The sequence below is a fragment of the Trachurus japonicus genome, chromosome 20 (genome assembly GCF_045865225.1).
Source record: "Trachurus japonicus isolate A0001 chromosome 20, Traja_1.0".
In the NCBI taxonomy this organism is placed as follows: Eukaryota; Metazoa; Chordata; class Actinopteri; order Carangiformes; family Carangidae; genus Trachurus; species Trachurus japonicus.
The window spans coordinates 5,731,120-5,739,205 of NC_140926.1; the positions used below are offsets into that span (position 1 = coordinate 5,731,120).

Here is an 8,086-nt window from a genome sequence, read left to right on the forward strand (position 1 = left end):
TGCAGCTCAGTTATTATAGACTCAATAGATAGTAATGGTGGCAGAAAACAGGCCTTTGCAGCGTCGGACCCTGCTCTTCATGAGTGGAGGGGGGCAAAGGGGCAAAGGGAGGGCAAGGGGGGCAAATAATAGAGAGATAAAGAGGGGGATGATGGGATGTGCTGGAGAAAACAAAAACCCCTGTGCACGACGACATCATGCCTGTTGAAGATCTCACTGTTGGTTTGTATTTTAAAAGAAAAAGAAGTGAAGGAGGATAAAGGGATAGTTCAGCATTTTGGCAAATTGGCCCATTGCCATAATCCCTATAGTCAGAGCAGTAGGTTCGTTACCTTTAATTGTCGGTGCAAGCTATTTTTAGAATGGCGGGGCAGAGCCGTGAGCTGCTCAGAGCTACACTACGGAGGCTCATGGGATTTCTTGGTTTCCCTCATCAAATACACAATCCAACAACTCCACAACGCTCTGGTGGACAAGTTGTGACCTGCACATTTACCACGCTATGAGATAATAACACGTCGTTACCAGACAGAGTTGTTGTAGAGGGAAATTCATGCAAAACCACTGATGCGCGTTGCCTTCAGGGGCATTTTTCCATCAACAGTCTCTGTATTTCCCTCTAAAACAACTCTGTCTGGTAACGTTCTGTTATTATCTCATAGTGTGGTGAATGTGCAGGTCACAACTTGTCCACCAGAGCGTTTTGGAGTTGTTGGATTGTGTGTTTGATGAGTTTGATGAGGGAAACCAAGAAATCCCATGAGCCTCCATCACGTAGCTCTGCTCCGCTGTTCTAAAAATAGCTTGCACCGACAATTAAAGGTAACAAACCTACTGCTATGACTATAGTGATTATGGCAATGGGCCAATTTGCCAAAATGTTGAACTATCCCTTTTTTAAAGACTTTCAACAAGGCACTAGCGTCCGAACCAAACCAAAACCAACCTATACCGCTCCAATAAAATAACCAGTGCTCGCTTTTTTATATGTTTAATATGTTTATTACAATACATACAGTTCACATTTGACCTTGTGACCGCTCGTTTGCCCAGCACATCTGCCTCTAACCTCAACGCCCACCGCCGCCACAGCTGGGTGAAGACGCCGCCGCTGCTGCTGCTGCTGCTGAACCGGGTGCAGATGAGTGACTAAAGTTATAAATAAAACCTTTTTTTTTTTCTGTTTTTCTGTTTTGTTTTTCATTTTCTCTGCGTCTTAAAACTTCATTGTTGTTGTGTTGTTGGCGACTGTACAAAGGAATGAACCAGTGGAACAAAAACAAAAAAATAAAGAATAAAAATAAGAAGTAGAAGAACCGATGTGGAGGGTGTGTGTGTGTGTGTGAAGTGACTCAAGACTCAAGGAGGAAGAGGAAGAGGAGGAAGAGGGGGAGGGGGGAGAAGAAGTAGTAGTAGTAATAATAAAAGTGGGAATGGTCCAAAGCAGCACGTCATCATCACATCTCTAATTTATTTATTCATTTATATATATTTTTTTGTTTCTTTTTCAGGTCTTTTTCTTTAAATCACTCACTCCACCACACCACCAGGCACTGTTTTTTGTTTTTGTTATGTTTTCGCTTTTTCAGACTGGGAAACGCAGGGCCACCAGAAGCTGCAAAAAAACAAAAAAAAAAAGGAAAAAAAAACAGAAACAGAAAGAAAAAGAAATAGATCAGTGAACCAGGGGGTGAGGCGATGGCATGAACAGCTCGGGATCCATACGGTCGTTGCTTTAACCAAGATTATTATGAAGAAGAGAAGGAGGAAGAGGAGGAGGAACCACTTTGACACCAGTGTGTTTATGTTTTAATGTGAATAAAATGGCTTCGCTGCAGCCGCCATCGCACGCCGTTCGCTCGCTCACTCTCTGGTTCTCAGATCCACGAACGGACAAAATGAAGCTTTAAGTCTGCAGACGAGTTAACATGAAGGAGAGGCTAGGCTAATGAACGTAGCCGCCTAGGCGTTGATTAGTTTGGATGTCAAAAGCTTTTGATAGGCATGGCTTTCCATGGCTTCAATCTACAAAACATATTTACAACATAGATAATAACATCTACAAGAAATCTACATTTTTTTTCTCCGTTGAGGGTTTTTTACAAAACCTGTAAATCGCCCCGCCCCCTCCCCCTCCATCCCTCCCTCCCCGTGTTTTTTTTATTCTCTGTCTCTCTTTCTTTCTCCCACTCCCACAACAACGACAGCTCTTCCGTGTTTCCCCACCTCTTGGTTTTTAACCCAGCCCAACGGTCCAAAGGCAAAACCCCGACTGCCGCTCCTGTGTGTGTGTGTGTGTCTGTGTTTGTGTGTGTGTTAAGACTGGGCTCAAGAGGAACTGAACAACTGCAGCTTCCAACTATGTGCAATGGGTCTTTTCTTCTCAACCCCCTCACCCCTTCTTTCTCTCTCCCTCCCTCCCTCCCCCTCCCACCCCCAACCAGAAAAACGCTCTCAACTCGCACAAACCAGAAGTTCTCAGACCATGAAGGAATTCTGATTCTTCAACTTTTCAAGTTCTTTGATTTGCTGTCTCAGAAACAGTATCCTGTGGACGGGAGAGAGGACAGGCGTTAGTTCACATCCATACAAACACGTCAACGATACATATAACACATAAATATAGAAACAAACAGCAGCAGTGTTGTTACCTCTGCTCACGCAACGTGGCTTGTATTTCACAGACTCTGACCAAAGACCGGAGGTTTTTGAGCTCGGTGCAGTTCTCCGACATACAGATGCTGCCCATGGTGTGAGCCTCTTCACGTAGCCTCGACGCCTTCAAGGTCAATTCAGAAGAAACAAGAATGAGCTTTAATGTTCACAACCAAGAACCAGGACCATTATAAACTATTATGGGTTACACTTTATAATAACGGTACACTTTATAATTCATCATTTATGAAGCATTCTTCCATCACCTTGATCTTTGTTATGATACTTCATCTAACTAGTTTGATTATCTGCCCTTATAATTATTGCTGTTCATTCTATTTTCTTTGTCTGTGTGACTGTACGAAGGAATATAAACTTATTCAGTGTAAGTTCTGACATACACTTGAAATTTCCTAAGAAATACTGTTTAAAAAGAAAAAGATTCTTCCTCCTTTGATACTAATTTTTGCATTTTCCATCTGAGAACAAACGTTTTTTCTAACACAGTTTTTTCTAACTTAGTATTTTTCCTAATTTACTTATATTTAAAGGGACAACGAGGAGTTTCTATTTGGTTCTAAAAAAGTATCACGTTAATGTGGATGAATCTACGTTACCCACACTTGTTAATGGGCCCATTTTCGATAAATATATCGTTTTGTCTCTATCGTTATTTTGTTATTATTAGTGGTGGCGGAACTTTTTTACTTTCGGTTTCGTGGCGAGTCATGAGAATAACGCAGCCGAATCGCCGTTTATGGTTGGAACTACGACGGTATGTGATCGTCTTCAAAACCTCTGACTTTAATTATTGATGAATGAAAACATGAGTCTGTCTTGCGCCGGTCAAAGAATTTCACGGTGCGCGGAGGCTCATAAATGTAGTGTGAAAATGCTTCGCTTTTCCAAAACTCCTCGTTGTCCCTTTAAGAGTTATCAAGTGCTGCACATATTGAGAATATGCAAACCATTAATATCAACCAATAAAGACTTCTTGTACAGTACAACGTGGGTTTGATTTTCATAAAATAAACTTTTCTCCAAATAATCAGCAAGAATGCTTCATGAATAATGAATAACAGTGTGTAGTTATCACAGGTTGTAAATAAATGAAGCACAGACCTGCTTCTCTGCGTGTTCGGCCGGCCAACCCTGCACGTGTTTGATAAGATTCTCATTGAAGTGGGCGGCGAGGGTGGGGGTGAAGGTGCAGGAGGGCCGGGCTGCGGAGGCGGAGGGGGGGGCGGAGGCAGAGTTGGGGGCATTGCTGCTACTGGAGGCGACGTGGTTGGGACCCGGGGAGGGACTCCTCTGACTGCTGCAAACAACACAGGGAGGAGAAGAAGAAGGAGAAATGTGAAGAACTTCCATAGATATGAATTCTGTATCTTGCAGAAAATGTTAATAATTAATAAGCTCTGCATTTGAAATAAAATCTTTGCATATCTTATGGTTTATGGGTGCGTAATCGTTTGTTTTTGTCTTATTATCCATGTTATCGTCACTACAGATGTGTATTGTGACATATTTTAAAAGCACCACGTCAGCATTTTCAGCCGTTTGTCTCTACGTGACTGTACAAATAAAGTTATGTTCACACAAATATTAACATGTTTATAATATCCCCAGATCCACTTTGGATTTGGAGAATGACCGACTTTGCTTTCTGGTGTTATATCGACCAAACAACTCATCAAAATAAATCCATTGTCAGATGAGTCAATAATGAAAATGTTAATTAGATACATTTACAGCTGAATGACAGTGAATCTTCACTAAATCAACACTTAGGCCGGGAGCCAGGTCCACCCCTCAGGATGTTTTTTGCTACCTTTTTTTCACTATTATTTCTTGTTATCCCATACATTGGGCCATCACAAGTTGATAACCTCCACCCCCAGCAAGGATCCGTTTGGCCCCAGGGGCCAAAAAACCCCCTTTTTGGGAAAAGCTTCTGGCGAAATGATGTAATGGCATATATTAGGGTACTGCAACTGCATACATGGTCAGATAACTCTGAAATTGTGCATGGTGTATCCTGACACATAGGGGAAACTATCAGAATAATATTCTGGGGCTTACTGCCTTCCTATTTTCAAATATCATCCTCAGTTTATCCCAAAAGACAAAAAAATGTGTTTCCGCCTGACAAATTGTCATCAAATGTGATCACTTTTAAGCATTTATTATACATATCACTGCCTAAGATGGATATGAAAAACTTCCCATATTTGTAAGCTTCAATTTAAGCCCAAGATGACCTTTCTATCTAGAAGATTACACCTGCTATGACCAAAGTCTTCCAGTGTCCTACCTCAAAATCAGAGAAAACGGAACTTTCAGCATTAGCATTCCAAATGGGATTAAGCATGATTTCTTGTACATAAACTGTATCTTAAACAAGATTGGAGGCTTTAGTTATAGGCTACTACTATACTATCTGAAGTTAATTACATGAAAAGTGAATAATGTTACACCCCCAGGTGGACCAGGGTATCAGGGTACAATATAAAAATAAATGCTAACCGATTTACACACACCAACACACTTACCAACCGACACACTTTAACCAACCAACTAGTCTGGGCCAGACCAGATTTTGGTACCACTCAGAGTGGCAAAATCTAGTAACATTTTTTGAAAAGGTACATGTCCATATAGATGATATTTTGGTATGATAACCCATCCTAAGTGGTAGCTTTATGACAGTTATCAGCTCATAAAGTTATCAACCCCCTGCAATAAATAGGCCTCTAAACGCAGGGGGAATATCTTGTTTTGTGCTCATTTTCAGACCTTTACTCATATGTTATGAGGGCATGTTTGGTAGAATTTTAAAGTGTACAATCCCAGCTTTCATTAAGACCTAGTTTTGGGCCTATCTATAAAAAATATAAAGGTCACATGGTCAAAGGTCAATCTATCTCAACAACTATTTTTCCACTATTTTCGCCTAAACTGTAGTCTTTTTTATAGCACTGTGAAATGTAAGAACAGCACTGACACAAATAACAAAAACTGAAATACTCACAGGACTGTAACAATTCAGGAAATGTATAATCTTCCCATAATTTCCTACTATGAGGGATGATTATGGGTCTTAAAGTGGAACACGGGCCCAGGCGAGAATTGTCAATAAATGCTTATTCCTCTGTATTTCTCAAAGAGTTTTAAAGTTTTCTATATATCTTTGCCCTAATTATCACCATCATCATGATTATAGTCCAGAGTTAAGGCAGTTTATTCATCCTCCTCCATCCTCTGATTTGTGCATGTTTGCAGTTTGCACATTTTTATGCACTCTTTTTACATCTTTACCCTAATCATCATCATCATCAGTCCAAAATATGTGGCTTTGTAGGTTTGAGCATCCTAGCTCTTTAAATAATAATTGATAAATTAGTTATAAATAGCCTTTCTAGACATATATCTGTTTTCAATACATATTGGGATTGCCTTGATCAGATACAGTATGATGTAATTTATTTGCTTAGCTAACTTTGTTCATACTTTCTAGGTGGCTCAATTAACCTTATAGTGGGACGACATAGCTTGACAATTGTTCATTTTGTGATAAAAGCATCAAATTTGGTGATATGATTGCTGAATATATGTTTGATGAATGTGGATATTGGGCCACTGCAAATTTTAATTCTGATGACTGTGGCAGCCATTTTTAAGAATTACCGCCAGTGGTTACTGGCATGGAATGCTCTGCCCACCCTACAGCTGCTGTTTCATCTTTTCAGCACCACAAATATAAGACATGTTAACTTGAGAAAAGCCTTATTACAATGTAACAGAATAGAATATAAACTCTCTATAACTCTTTCTTGGCTCTCACATTCTCCTTCATAGTCTGTGGCCTCCTCTTTTTATTGGGGTTTTCAATTAATAACATATAGCTATGCAGTACGCACAGTACAAAAACAAGACCAAAGTTTCTGACACAAGCATGTCTAAATATAAACAACTCAAAAAAATTTTTTAAATGTTATTTCAGTCAATCATTTCACATACAGCTGGTGTTGTATTTTATATTAATATTTTAAATTATATTTAATATTGGGATGACAGTGGCTAAGGAGGTAGAGTGGGTCGTCCAATAACCAGAGGTTCGAATCCCGCCCCATCCCACCCGCTGTCGTAACGTAGATATCTTATCCACCTTGCCTCGTGTGATGTGTATGAATGTTTGGTGGTGGTCAGGGGGGCTGTTTGGTGCACATTGGCAGCCACACATCTGTCAGTCTGCCCCAGGACAGCTGTGGCTACAATTGTAGCTTACCACCACCGTTACTGTGTAAAAGTGCTTTGAGCGCTTCAAAGACTTTGATAAGGGTCTTAGAGGTGGACAGGTCGGTGCAGTTGCAGATGGATTTGGGGAGAGAGTTCCAGAGGGAGGGGCAGCGGCCCTGTTGCTTGGTCATGGGGGGTAGTACAGGATGTTGGCATCGAAGGAGTGGAGGCAGCGGTTAGGAGGGTGGGGGTCGAGGAGGTCAGTGAGGTAGGAGGAAGTCAGGTTATGGAGTGCTTTAAATGTGAGAAGAAGGATTTTAAACTGTATACGGTAAGAAACAGGATGCCAGTGAAGGTTTTGGAGGACGGGGGTGATGTGGTCATGGGGACAAGTATGAGTGAGCAGGTAGGCAGCAGAATTCTGGATATACTGGAGTTTATTGAGGGTTCTGGATGAGAGGCCATAAAAGATGCTGTTGCAGTAATCAAGTCTGGTGGTGACGAAGGCGTATAAAGGTTTCAGCAGCAGAGAGGGTTAGGACGAAGGGAGGGACGAAATCAGGCAATGTTTTTTAAGTGAAAGAAGGCAGTCTGGACTATCTGGGTGATGTAACGATCATTGGAGAGGGTGCTGTCAAAGGAAATTCCAACGGGATGTGAGAGGAAGGGAGTTAGGGAGATGTTGTCAATGGAAAGGGTGAAGTTGTCCGTGGATTTTGTGAGAGATTTGGGATCAATGAAGAATATCTGATTTGTCATAGTTAAGTTTCAGAAAGTTGTGTTGCATCCATGATTTAATATTGTTGAGGCAGGAGATGAGAGTGGTGTGGCTGGTAGTGATGGATTTTGTAAAGCTGGATGTAAATGGCAAATGGACGATGACAATGGATGATGTTAGTACAGGATGAAGAGGAGGGGACCAAGCCCTGAACTCTGGGGGACACCTTGGGACAGGGGGACAGTGGAGGAGCAGATATGACTGAATTCAAGAGAGTGCGGTTCCAGTGATGTTTAGGGTGGAGGAAAGACAGGAGAGGAGGATGGAGTGACTGATGGTGTCGAATGCTGCGGTGAGGTCGAGAAGGATGAGGATGGTGAGGTGGTCGGAGTCTGAGGCGAGGAGGATGTCATTGGTGATTTAAGAGCTGCCTGTATGTTAGGGTTAGGGTTAGTCTATGGAATTGAAATGGTT

The 8,086-nt window shown here is 41.4% G+C and overlaps 1 long non-coding RNA gene across 1 annotated transcript; it reads right to left on the minus strand.

Moving 5' to 3' along the window:
* Positions 1-1,682: 1,682 nt before the first annotated feature.
* LOC146966269 (uncharacterized) lies at positions 1,683-2,787 on the minus strand. The gene is made up of 3 exons (XR_015034522.1): positions 2,652-2,787; positions 2,435-2,548; positions 1,683-2,379 (listed from the first exon to the last, which is right to left on the minus strand). It is a non-coding gene; the product is annotated as an uncharacterized LOC146966269 (long non-coding RNA).
* Between the last annotated feature and the right edge of the window lie 5,299 nt (positions 2,788-8,086).